We start from the raw sequence: 14,645 nt of genomic DNA, 5'->3' as shown, positions 1-14,645 counted from the left end.
TTCAGAGGCGGAAACAAAGAAACGGACTTGAAAAACAACTTGTTTCACTTTAAATTGCCTTGTATATTGATTTAAACCAGTTTACAATCAGACGGCACTTCGGCAACACTTCGGTATCGGAAACATGAACAGTTACAAATGATCTCGCTTAAAATGCTAGTTATAGAGTTCTGATTTAGCTTGAAAGTGTCTGTGATCATTTCAAGCGAAATCACTAATGTTTTGATTTCGCTTGAAGATGCACATAACGCTTTCAAGCGAAATCACATACTTTCAAGCGGAATCAACATTAAATCCTATTACTCGTACATCGTGCCCTGATCTAACAATTCTAATACTAGACTCGATACAAGACGAAGTCGACAGATGAATGCACCAACAATTAGGTATGATTTCAACATGTAATTGTCTAGGGTTTACTCCTAGACACTTAAATGTTCTTATTTCATCTACATAACACACATGCATTAACAGATTTCGAATTCCCTAAATTCATGAGAATTTCAAGTAGAGAATTTTTATCAATTTTTGCATACCTTATGATCTCCTTTCGATGGGGATTATTAATCTTAGCTCGGATTTCGTTTTTGATCAGATTTTGTAACACCCCAAAAACGGGTTTTAGTAATCAAACCACGTTAATATTAATGAACGGGTAAAATACCATAGGTGGTAAATATTAACCTGGTAATTATCAGAATTTAAATAAATAAACCTCGTATTAAATAAAAAGAGAATAAAAGCTTTTGAGTAAATAAAATTCATAAGAGGTCCGAGTTAACGGGACTTAAATAAAATGGGTTATGATTTCCCCGAACCCACTAAGTTAACTAGGGATGTTCAACCTAGTTAGATATAAGTCTTGTAATAATAAGAAAATTTGGTTAAAACACACTATATGCAACTTGGGTAAAGCATAGGGATCAAGTGTGACAAACTTGAAACAAGTTTGTATTAAATAAAACACGAAACACCAAAACACACACCTTGAGTGTGTGTTCTGGTCGAAATATCCAGAGAAGCCAGGAGCTTCACCTTCAAACCCTAACAAGCTAAAATTCAAGCAATTGGAAGGGTAAATCACACCCAAATTGAAATCCAAGTAGGAATTAGTGATCACCTCAGTGAAGTGATCATAAGGTATGTCAAATTCCACCATTTTCTTCTATCTTAAGTTCTTGGTGAACACTTGAAATTCGAAAAATTGAGCTTGAATGATAGTTATTTGGGTGAAATTAGAATGAATGTATGATTAGAAACAAACCCTAGTTAATAAACTATTGAAATTGTGTGCATGTTGATAAAACTCATAATCACTACTTAGGTGTTTAATGGGGTTTTTAAGAATGATGAAGAACACTAGGGATTTGATGTTGTAACGAGTGTAATTAAATTACATGAAGTAAATCCAGAATGTGATGTGAAAATTTATATATGAACTTCAAAAAAAATGTTTAAAATTGGCTAAATAATTAGTCATGAAACTTGATTGTTGGTTTAGTAAAATTATGCCCAAAAGGTGTTCGTTGAAATGCCTAAAAGAAAGGCTAAATGTTGAAATTCGGAACAAAACGCATATTTGAATGATGTTGTGAATTATGCGTTATATGACATAAAAGGAGTTCTAAACAAGTCGTTGATTGAACTCTATAGGCAAAGGAATTGAATCTTCAAGCGGAAGAGCCGGGGTTGATACGCGCTTGAAGGAAAAGCACTAAAGGTACGTAACTTTTGGTTTCGTTACATTATGCATAAATAATAGTATTAAAAATATTAATGGAATTGTAGTGTAAAATGCGAGTTTGGTAAGCCAATGAAGTGATGAAGTTCACTCGACAAACCAAACGGGACAAAATAAACGGTTAAAGCATGTTTGGATGTCAATGAAGTGATGTAACTCACTCGACAACCAAACAGGTCAAACTAGTTAATTAGATTTGTTTGTTGATAATATTGTTAAAGTAGTCATGTATGGAATGAAAATAAAGTGACGAAGATCACTACATAAATAAACGAGTCAAATACTTGTTAGAATAAGTTTGGTGTGTTGTAAAATGGTGGTTTCCATTAAACAGCCAAACGGGTCGAATAATTGTTTAGTAAGTAGTAAAAGTGTGTTTAGAATAGCGTTTGGCAAATGACGGATTACAAGAGCGTGAAACCATAGATTGGGTAATGAAACGCCGGTGATCATAAAGCCCCGGATGTTGGGTAAATACGTCTTTCGGACATAAAAAATTTGTTAGTGGTGAAATTCTCGCAAAAGCTAAACGGGTCAAATAAATACATAAGGCATTTATAGACTTTCAGCCCGTACATCCAAATTTGGATATAATAATTTTGATAGATGCATTGGTAATTTAATCACAAACGCGTAGGAAAAAGAATCACCTAAAACGGACGTCTAGATAGAAAGTTATGAACTTTCAAAGTTGAAATTGTTGGAAAATTTTGTGCTGGGTAAGGATGCAGGTCCAGACTGGACCTGCTGGAAAACCTGTTTCCCCGCAACACGCGACAGAATCCCATATATAGGGTGCAACACGTGACAGGTGTCGCGACACGCGACAGGTTAAAGGTTGCCTTCCGCGACACGCGGGAGGCATGATTTTGGAAATTTAATTTTTATTTCCATTGTTTGATATTGGAACTTGATTATACTTATTTATATGTTGTCAAAACTAACATTTAAGTTGGCTTTGATGTTAGGTAATGTTGGCGATACTCCGGATGGTGATCAAGCAATATGTTAAAGAACCGAACACAACACTCTTGAAGCTTCCGCGTTAATATAATTTGTTTTAACTAAATCTGAACATGTAACTTTTGTCGTCACTTTTGTATGTCTTAAACTAGTAGGGATGTCAATCCTAAATACTCTAATCGTGTAAGAATATTAAACGTAAAAACTTTTGTTAACCCGTATTTTACGCAAACTAAATGCGTATTTAGTAGTAAATTCACATTAAATTAATACGGGCGTTACAAGTTGGTAATCAGAGCTCAAGGTTGTCAACAAAGTGTTCGGTTCAAGGTTGATCAAACATCCTGTAAGAATTAGTCATTTAGTAAATTTTATTTGAATATTAGAAAAAGGAAATTGATTTGACGTGCACGGGAAGAGCGTGTTAACACACACAAACCCGGAAAGTGCACAAAACATGAATGGTTTAAGCAAGTGGTGAACTTGACTAAACTAAAGTGAATGATGCGTATGTTATAGACCGAAATGTTTAATAGTGACATAAACATTACGGATTCGAGATGTCTAGTGTTGATAAAAGATGATTAGGTAGTATGAACCCTAACCATAGATTGATTACAAAATAAGTACTTATGAAATAAGTATATTTAAATGCCTTGTATAATAATACGAGCAACATTGAATAGCAAGACTAATAATAAATTGGAAATGTTTGAATGATATGATAACCGCATCTGAAGATGACGGGAGATAAATAATCTAAATGAAGGAAGGTTTGGAAGCATGACAAAGAACATGCTAACAAAGAACTCAAATCAAGTGATGACTTGAGACAACGGAGTACATCTGGGCGAATATCAATTACGATAAGATAAGTAGAATGCAATAATTCACATAATGGACGATAGTTGCATATGAGCATGATTAGTGAAATGAATGAATTATGTAATATATATATATATATATATGGGATGGATCATGAGAAAACTAGTTTAAATGAGAAAACCAAAAAACTAACTAAAAAAAGCCTAAAAAACATACCAAAATTTTTTTTTTACATTTTTTTTATAAAAAATCGCTAGTTTTTATACATGGAAAAAAATTTCAAAAAAAAAAAAAATTAAGAAAATAACTTTTTTTTTGTATTACACATGTGCACTATTACGGATATAGTGAATATGTGTAGTACATGTGTAGTACACATATAATCACATATAATGCACATGTGCAATACAACAATTTTTTTTTAAAATTTTTTTATGTATAAAAAGTAGCGATTTTTTTATAAAAAATTATAAAAAAAAATTGGTATGTTTTTATGGCTTTTTTTTAGGTTTTTTTAGCTAGTTTTCTAGTTTTCTCATTTCGATGTAGTTTTCTCATAATCCTCTCCCTATATATATATATATATATATAATGGCGAGTATGTGAAATCGAGGTAAAAGTAATCTCGGTAAATATTTCAACGGGAAGGAGTGCATGTACACTCGAACCCGGGAATGCAATGAAAGACAAGTGTCATAATGGGAAAGAGTGTGTGTACACTCGAACCCGGGAACTTAACGAAGTGAATAAATGTTGTGTTGGGAAGGAGTGTACTTACACCCGAACCCGGAAAATTGTAATTGTAGTGAATGGCAAGGACAAGGTTATACACTTGGTCAAACCAAATAAAATATGTAGGAACATCTTATATTGATAAACGATGTGAGAAAAATTCCATACAACGACATGGAATAATAAAAATGAAATGAATGGATTTCCATTATTGTTATAATGGAATGATGTCAACCATAGTTGGCGACAATACGGTATCCCTCATGACTGAGGAGATGCACGAAAGAATCTATGGAAAATCGGAAAGGTTATAGAAGCCGTTTAACCCGGAATAAAGGAAAGGCTATAAGTCACCATAATGACGGCAAAGAAAGAAAGATTAACGAGTTGAGAGAAAGCCCATTGGGGTGAGTATTGCGGGTACACGTATTAAAATTTCATTAAGATAACGTTGGGCAACAATTAGACAATGGACCGAGGCTAAGAATGAGAAATTAAGACTTGGGCAGAAAATATCCTCAAGGAAAACCAAATAAATGATACATATTATTCACCACTACGAATAAGAAAGTATCGTCAAATGTGGATTTAGAAACTTGGGTATGGGTAACCATCCAAGTAACATATTATTAATCAAACCTGTATGAGGAAGAACGATAATCACATTGATAAGTGTAGTTGAATAAAAGATTAGTAAAATAAACATATTAGATGTGTTAGAACGAAAACGGGTAAACCCCAAGAGCCATATAACGATAGCAATTGTTTTGCCAAACAAGGCCTAAGAAATGAACCTTCGGGACATTGATAAAAGAGAGGTGACGCAGATTAAAAGTTAAAAGACTCAGAGTAAGAGTTATGACTAAAAGCCGATGAAATTCTGCAAAACAGAAATTTCGATAGTTATGTTCAACTATTCCAATGTTGGACGGGCTGAAATAAAGTATAGTACTTGATGTTTCAAGTGAGCGCAAACCGAATAGTGAAAGTGCGAAATATATGTGAATCTACGTGATAGGTCGTAAAAGATTATGGAAAGGAAAATGCAAACCAATGAAACCGAAGTATTAAAAAACATTAAGATAAAGAACCCGGGTAATGGGTTGAAAGGAAGTAGGGGCATAAACCAAACAACAGAATGAGTGGGATAAACCGACGCGAAACGACGTAAGAAGTCATAGAATCGGAAGAATAGTCCGAATGAAAACAAATGTAGCCTTGGACTACAGTCAAGGTCAATAAAATTCAAAAAAAAGGGTGAATGATTCCAAACATAACAAGGGGCTCCTTGACACTATATGTGTTGATATACATTCTAATAATGACATGAGTAAAAGATGAATCTACGGGGTCATCATAACTGTGACACCCCAGGAAAACCAGGAAACAACACAACACAACTAGCTTCCTCAGTAACCACGTGCTAAATTTTGGGACGAAATTTCTTTCAAGTTGGGGGTGATGTGACAACCCGAACTTTCAAGGTTAGTAGCGTTTATCTAATGTCTATGCTAAACCTTCTGCTTGGATTTAACTTCGTTAGATTTAACATGATGGATTATTAATGAATGTATTGGGCCACATATATACGCTTTGGGCCGCACATAATCTAGGCCATGTACTAATCACCACAGCCCAATGCACACTCTTGTGCATGCTAATAGTTTCGGCCCAGTCCTAAGGAATTCATGACCACCGACCCACTTTTGTGTTTGCCATATACTTGAGGGCTACGTAGCTTCTTCATACCCCTCACCAGCAACTATATAATACACCAAACTTATTAGATAATACACGAAACCCCAACTCCCTCCTCGAATTGGCTGGCGACGGCAGATATTTTTTCCCCCACTCGAGTTATCATCTTTCGGTTAAAGTCTTGGTTAGTGGCTTTTGTCTTTTGCTATTCATATTTACATATTGTTTATATGTTTTATTGAATGAGATCAAATTAATAAATTTGGTGAGAGTATGCGATGAGCACGATGACTGTATGAGGGTAATACTTGATTGAAACTGTTATTGATAAGGATGTGATGGTATGATTTAATAATTGCTATTTTGATTAATTGTGTGAGTCCTTGTATTCGGTCCAGTCACATGAAAAATAATAACAGTTTTGTCGGCCATGTGATAATTGTAGAAACCATTTATGATATTAAATTAAATCAGTGATGTACATACATTCATACTTGCTGCATGTTAGGGAATTGGGATACCAGTTGTGTTGTCGGTCCAATATAATCAAATATATATGGTCCACGTGAGATCCAAAAGTAATGGTAATCATATAGAGCTAGTTCACACACTTACTATAGGCTTTGTAATAGAAACGGCGGCCCATGTGCAGGTCTAGTCAAACCATGAAGTTATTTAATAAGTTTTTCAGTAGCCGCTTGCATGTGTAGCAAATATTTGAAGTGGTGCTTTGTATAGGAGAAAGGTATTGGAGGTAGGGTAAAACTCAGGATATAATATTCATTCATATGTAATGGTCATGGGGACCACTTACAATCAGAAATCAAAAGTTAAACGCTGACCCACACAAATTAAATATCGCCCAATATGTAAATGGGCTGATCGACTTATTTGGGCCTTACGCATTACCTTTATGCTGGGCTGTAAGATGTTGGGCTGTTAACTCGTTTGGGCCACACCATAGGGAATTACTGATTCAGTGAACATGAGTTTTGTAAGTGTGAGCTAGTGACATGAATATTTTTTTATATAAATCAAATATTTATCATATGATGATAGAGTGTGTGCATGATTCTTTGAGTTAAGAACGAACTGTTAACATGTGGTGTTTTGATGAATGAGCTAGTAATGTGGAAAAATACATGTGATCCGAAATTTGCATCTTAGCTTGTGTGATAATATGTGTCGCACTTGTTCATACTTACATAATAGGAATATGTGAATTAAGGGTGTACGTAACTGACTAGCATTGAAATTTATACTAGGATTGGATTGATTAAACTGTGACACATATTTTAATCTTACCGAGGAAACCAAGGTGAGTTCACACTTTCTACAAGGCATGGGATTCCCAAGGGTTGGGAATGGGTTAATAAACTAAAACGGAATCCTACGTATCCTCCTTGGGTAGGATATGTACGACCATCCTCCTTGTGTAGGATGCCACTATAACTCCTACGTATTCTCTTTGGGTAGAACTACGTACGTTCGTCCTCCTTGGGTAGGACAACAACCTTTACTTACTAGACAAAACTCTATCATGAAGTCCCTCCTCTTTATATCGACTTAATCGCCGTGGCCGATGGCGAGCGGGTTATTAGTTAATAGCGCTATTAGGTTTAACAAACCTCACACCGTGTCGTTCGAATGGGCGTGTACTAATGGACTATGGCGAACTGTCAGTGATGATAGACACTGATGTAGGGCACAACTTATATTTCGTTAGTAGTCGATATGGTACGGTCTAGTGGTTCACAGGGGAAGCCCCCCACCACTTATGGTTATGGTTTGGGAAACAAAGGCATTGGTTAACTCGTGGTTTACGAAACAACTTATGATTTCAAAACAAACTGGTAAAACTAAACAGCCAACTGTGAACTCGCTCAACTTTGTTGTTGACTCGTTGTTACATGCCTTGCAGGTCGTTAGGTATTCTTGGAGCTTGCACGGGAGGCGAAATCGTTGTGGGAAACATGGACTGTTGATATCCATGTTAAACATTTACACCTTATAAACTTATTACTTATATTTTGGGGTTTTTACATTTATGCTTCTGCTGAATACTTTAACTTATTACTTATATTTTGGGGTTTTTACACTCATATTGTGTTGTTGAATTTATTTAATAGTTATAATGTTCAATATGATTGGTGGCTTGATCCTGGTCAGTCACCCCTCCAAGCGGTGATACTCCGCATGTGGATTTTGGGGGTCTGACAGATTGGTATCAGAGCCATTGGTTATAGTGAACTTGGTTTTTATAAGGGGAAATTTTTTTGTTAAAACCAGACTATAACCTGTACAGTGCTCAACGATCCACAACGACGCATCGCTCCACGTGCAAGACTCAACATTCTAGGGGGTATGGTTTATGTTTGTATTGCCTACTTGCTAGTTACATAGAACTTTGCTCATGGTATGCTTAGATGAACGTAACAACTATTGTTTGAAAACATATGTGTGCTTACTCTCTTCTGTCATCGCACTTTCACGATCATCTCTCACTCATGTTTCCTTTGATATGAAGATCATGAGTGGACGCGTTAACCTAACTCAAGCCCAGCTAACGGCTCTGATCAATGAACAAGTTACTGCAGCACTCGCAGCCGCTCAGGCAGGAGGTATAACCTGCAATTGCAACTTACTCTAGGATCTTTAGATCCTACTCACGTAAATCAACACTTGTGCTTAACCTTGTTTATTCTTACACACACGACAGGTCAACCTGCACAGCCTCCTGTGTGTACTTTCAAAACTTTTATGGACTGCCGACCTACTACTTTCAACGGCACTGAAGGAGCGGTAGGCCTCCTCCACTGGTTTGAGAAGCTCGAATCTTTTTTCGAGATGTGTGAATGCCCTGAGGCACACAGGGTGAAGTATGCTACTGGTACTCTTGAAGGAATGGCGCTCACGTGGTGGAACGCTCAGGTTCAAATGCTGGGGATTGTTGCTGCTAACGCCACCCCATGGAATGATTTCAAGGAACTGATCAAGGAAGAGTATTGTAGTCGCGACTACATCCACAAGTTGGAAGTCAAGTTCTTCAACTTAAAGATGACGGGGTCAGAAATTGAAGCGTATACGAAAAGGTCAAATGAGCTGGCAATTTTGTGTCCTACTATGGTGGATCCTCCCCATCAAGCGAATCGAGTTGTACCTCAAAGGTCTAGTGCCAGAGATCCAGAGTCACGTGACAGCAGCAAACCTCGCCACCATCCAGCAAGTCACTCGACTTGCTCATCGTCTCACTGATCAGGCAGTTGAGCAGAACAGGCTGCCCAAGCGCATTGGTGCTACTGCTACTACTAGCTCTGATGCCCCCAGCGACAACAAGCGTAAATGGGATGGGATCTCAAGCAAGGGTTCGACATCAGCTCAGTCTCAGTCTCAGCAGCGAAAGACTGATGACTACGAGAGTCCTGGTCAGCAATCTTCTGGTAGTCGAGGGCAGGGTGGATACAGGGGAAACCACCCCAAGTGCAACCGATGCAACAGGCATCACAGTGGGCTGTGCAACAAGGGCCGTTGTCTGAGGTGTAACAAGTTTGGTCATGAAGCCAAGGATTGCAGGAGCGCGCGACCTGCGAATCAGAATCGTCAACAGCAACAGCAAGTTCCACAGAATCAGCCGCAACAACAGCAGGGTAATAGGGGGTGTTTTCAGTGTGGTGCTGAAGGCTACTTCAAGAGAAATTGTCCTCAGTTGAACCAGAACCATAATAACAACAATAATCAGGGGAACGGGAACAACAACGGAAATAACAACGGGGGAAACAATGGAAACAATGGCGCCCAGGGGCCGTGTGTTCGTGATCGGGCAGGGTGAAGCAAGGAATGATCCTAACGTGGTGATGGGTAAGTTCCTTCTCGACGACTTTTATGTTACTATTTTATTTGATTCGGGTGCCGATAACAGTTATGTGTCCTTAAAAGTCAGTCAAATGTTAAAGCGCACACCAACACTTTTGAACACCAAGCATGTCGTAGAGTTAGCAAACGGTAAAAGTTTAGAAGCCACACACGTAGTTAAGGGTTGTAATCTCATCTTAGCTGGTCAGACCTTCTCTATCGATCTCATTCCTATTGTCTTGGGTAGTTTCGACATTGTTATTGGTATGGATTGGTTATCGCAACATCGGGCAGAGATCATTTGCAAGGAGAAGATCGTCCGCATTCCTCGTCCAAATGGAGAACCTTTAGTGATTCATGGTGACAAGAGTGGTGCTATGGTGGGCGTCATTTCCTTTCTTAAAGTGCAGAAGTATTTATGAAAGGGCCACACTGCTATTCTAGCCCTCGTTACTGATACCTCGAAGAAAGAAAAGAAGATCGAAGATATTCCGATTGCGCGTGATTTTCCTGAGGTATTCCCTGAGGAATTACCTGGTCTCCCACCCCATCGTCAGGTTGAGTTTCAAATCGAGCTAGCTCCTGGAGCAGCGCCAATAGCTTGTGCACCTTATCGTTTAGCTCCATCCGAACTAGAAGAACTGTCCACGCAACTACAAGAACTCTTGGATAAGGGCTTTATACGTCCTAGCTCTTCGCCTTGGGGAGCTCCAGTATTATTTGTGAAAAAGAAAGACGGCAGTTTCAGAATGTGCATCGACTACCGCGAAGTCAACAAGGTGACTATAAAGAATCGCTATCCACTTCCACGCATTGATGACTTATTCGATCAGTTGCAAGGATCGAGCTACTACTCAAAGATTGATCTGAGGTCAGGCTATCATCAACTGAGAGTCCGTGATGAGGATATATCTAAGACAGCATTTAGAACTCGTTATGGGCATTTCGAGTTTCTAGTTATGCCTTTCGGATTGACGAATGCACCTGCAGTCTTCATGGATCTTATGAACAGAGTGTGCAAGCCTTACCTGGATAAGTTTGTGATTGTATTCATCGACGACATCCTTATCTATTCTAAGAGTCAGGAGGAACACGAGCATCATCTACGGCTTATCTTGGAACTCCTTCGAACAGAACAGTTATACGGCAAGTTTTCAAAATGCGACTTTTGGCTTCGTGAATTTCACTTTCTAGGCCATGTGGTAAACAAGGATGGGATTCATGTTAATCCATCCAAGGTAGACTCAATCAAGAACTGGCCTGCACCTCGTACGCCAACGGAAATCCGCCAATTCTTGGGTTTGGGGGCTATTACAGAAGGTTCATCAAGGATTTCTCCAAGATTGCGCAACCTCTCACCTCACTAACGCAGAAAGGCGTCACCTATCGTTGGGGTAATGCGCAGGAATCAGCATTTCAGCACCTAAAGGACAGACTTTGCAGCGCACCAATTCTCTCATTGCCAGAGGGCACAGACGACTTTGTGGTTTATTGTGACGCATCAATTCAGGGCCTTGGTTGTGTGTTGATGCAACGAGATAAAGTCATTATGTACGCCTCACGCCAGCTTAAAGTTCACGAAAGAAACTACACTACACATGATCTGGAGCTGGGAGCTGTTGTTTTCGCGCTCAAGATATGGAGACACTACCTGTATGGTACCAAGTGCACCATTTACACCGATCACAGGAGTCTCGAGTATATCTTCAAGCAGAAGGAGTTAAACATACGACAACGTCGGTGGGTCGAGCTATTGAATGATTACGAATGCGCGATAAAGTACCATCCGGGCAAAGCTAATGTTGTGGCCGACGCCCTCAGTCGAAAGGATACTACACCTAGACGCGTGCGAGCGTTACAACTCACCATTCAGTCTAGTCTTCCTTCCCAGATACGAAATGCTCAGGTAGAAGCATTGAAACCAGAAAACGTCAGGGCTGAAGCCTTACGCGGCTCAAGGCAGCGGTTAGAACAAAAGGAAGACGACGCTTACTAGGTAACAGGACGCATCTGGGTCCCGCTCTATGGCAACCTGCGAGAGCTTGTGATGGATGAAGCACATAAGTCTCGCTACTCAGTACATCCTGGTTCAGATAAGATGTACCACGATCTCAGAGCTACGTATTGGTGGCCTAGCATGAAAGCTCACATAGCAACTTAAGTTGGCAAGTGCTTGACTTGTGCAAGGGTCAAGACTGAATATCAGAAACCATCAGGCCTACTCCAACAACCAGAAATACCACAATGGAAATGGTAGCAAATTTCCATGGATTTCGTCACTGGCCTACCTAGATCTCAACGCGGAAATGACACTATTTGGGTGATAGTAGATCGATTGACTAAGTCCGCACACTTCTTGGCCATCAAGGAAACAGACAAGTTCTCTACCTTAGCAGACGTTTACTTAAAGGAGGTAGTTTCGAAGCACGGGGTACCAACCTCTATTATTTCTGTTCGCGATACGCGTTTTACTTCTGAACTGTGGCAAGCAATGCACAAGTCCTTTGGCTCCCGTTTAGACATGAGCACATCCTATCATCCACAGACGGATGGGCAGTCTGAGCGCATTATTCAAACCCTTGAAGACATGCTTAGGGCATGTGTGATTGATTTTGGCAACGGCTGGGAAAAGCATCTCCCGTTAGTGGAGTTTTCGTATAATAACAGTTACCACACTAGCATCCAAGCCGCTCCATTTGAGGCATTGTATGGGCGTAAATGCCGATCACCTCTTTGTTGGGCAGAAGTGGGTGATAGTCAGATCAGGGTCCAGAACTTGTAGTAGACACAATGGAAAGAATTGCTCAGATATGACAACGAATGGCGGCAGCTCGTGACCGTCAGAAAAGCTACGCTGATAAGCGCAGGAAACCACTCGAGTTCCAGGTTGGGGATCGAGTGCTACTCAAAGTCTCACCTTGGAAGGGTGTAGTTCGTTTTGGCAAACGAGGCAAACTTAACCCGTGATACGTTGGGACTTTCGAGATCATAGAGAAAATAGGCAAAGTGGCCTACAAACTAAATCCACCCGCAGAACTCAGTGGAGTTCACAACGTATTTCACGTGTCAAATTTGAAGAAGTGTCTGTCAGATGAGACCCTCATAGTTCCTTTGAAGGAGCTCACTATCGACGATCAATTGTGATTCGTCGAGGAACCAGTTGAAATCACAGACCGAGACGTTAAGGTTCTCAAGCACACACCAGAATACCTCTTGTTAGAGTCCGTTGGAACTCCCGTCGTGGCCCAGAGTTCACCTGGGAACGAGAAGACCAAATGACATTCAAGTATCCCCAGTTGTTCAAGAACAGTGCAACTACTACTGAGGCTGAAATTACTGCAGAATTTCGGGACGAAATTCCAAACCAACGGGGGGATGATGTGACACCCCAGGAAAACCAGGAAACAACACAACACAACTAGCTTCCTCAGTAACCACGTACTAAATTTCGGGACAAAATTTCTTTCAAGTTGGGGATGATGTGACAACCCGAACTTTCAAGGTTAGTAGCGTTTATCTAATGTCTATGCTAAACCTTCTGATTGGATTTAATTTCGTTAGATTTAACATGATGGAATATTAATTAATGTATTGGGCCACATATATACGCTTTGGGCCACACATAATCTAGGCCATGTACTAAACACCACAGCCCAATGCACACCCTTGTGAATGCTAATAGTTTCGGCCCAGTCCTAAGGAATTCATGACCACCGACCCACTTTTGGGTTTGGCCATATACTTGAGGGCTACGTAACTTCTTCATACCCCTCACCAGCAACTATATAATACACCAAACCTATTAGATAATACACGAAACCCCAACTCCCTCCTCGAATTGGCTGGCGACGGCAGATATTTTTCCCCCACTCGAGTTATCATCTTTCAGTTGAAGTCTTGGTTAGTGGCTTTTGTCTTTTGCTATTCAAATTTACATATTGTTTATATGTTTTATTGAATGAGATCTAATTAATAAATTTGGTGAGAGTATGCGATGAGCATGATGACTGTATGAGGGTAATACTTGATTGAAACTGTTATTGATAAGGATGTGATGGTATGATTTAATAATTGCTATTTTGATTAATTGTGTGAGTCCTTGTATTCGGTCCAGTCACATGAAAAATAATAACAGTTTTGTCGGCCATGTGATAATTGTAGAAACCATTTATGATATTAAATTAAATCAGTGATGTACATACATTCATACTTGCTGCATGTTAGGGAATTGGGATACCAACTGTCTTGTCGGTCCAATATAATCAAATATACACGGTCCATGTGAGATCCAAAAGTAATGGTAATCATATAGAGCTAGTTCACACACTTTCTATAGGCTTTGTAATAGAAACGGCGGCCCATGTGCAGGTCTAGTCAAACCATGAAGTTATTTAATAAGTTTGTCAGTAGCCGCTTGCATGTGTAGCAAATATTTGAAGTGGTGCTTTGTATAGGAGAAAGGTATTGGAGGTAGGGTAACACCCAGGATATAATATTCATTCATATGTAATGGTCATGGGGACCACTTACGATCAGAAATCAAAAGTTAAACGCTGACCCACACAAATTAAATATCGCTCAATATGTAAATGGGCTGATCGACTTATTTGGGCCTTACGCATTACCTTTATGCTGGGCTGTAAGATTTTGGGCTGTTAACTCGTTTGGGCCGCACCATAGGGAATTACTGATTTAGTGAACATGAGTTTTGTAAGTATGAGCTAGTGACATGAATATTTTTTTTATATAAATCAAATATTTATCATATGATGATAGAGTGTGTGTATGATTCTTTGAGTTAAGAACGAACTGTTAACATGTGGTGTTTTGATGA

The sequence above is a fragment of the Helianthus annuus genome, chromosome 10 (genome assembly GCF_002127325.2).
Source record: "Helianthus annuus cultivar XRQ/B chromosome 10, HanXRQr2.0-SUNRISE, whole genome shotgun sequence".
Lineage (NCBI taxonomy): Eukaryota > Viridiplantae > Streptophyta > Magnoliopsida > Asterales > Asteraceae > Helianthus > Helianthus annuus.
This window is presented reverse-complemented; position numbering follows the sequence as displayed.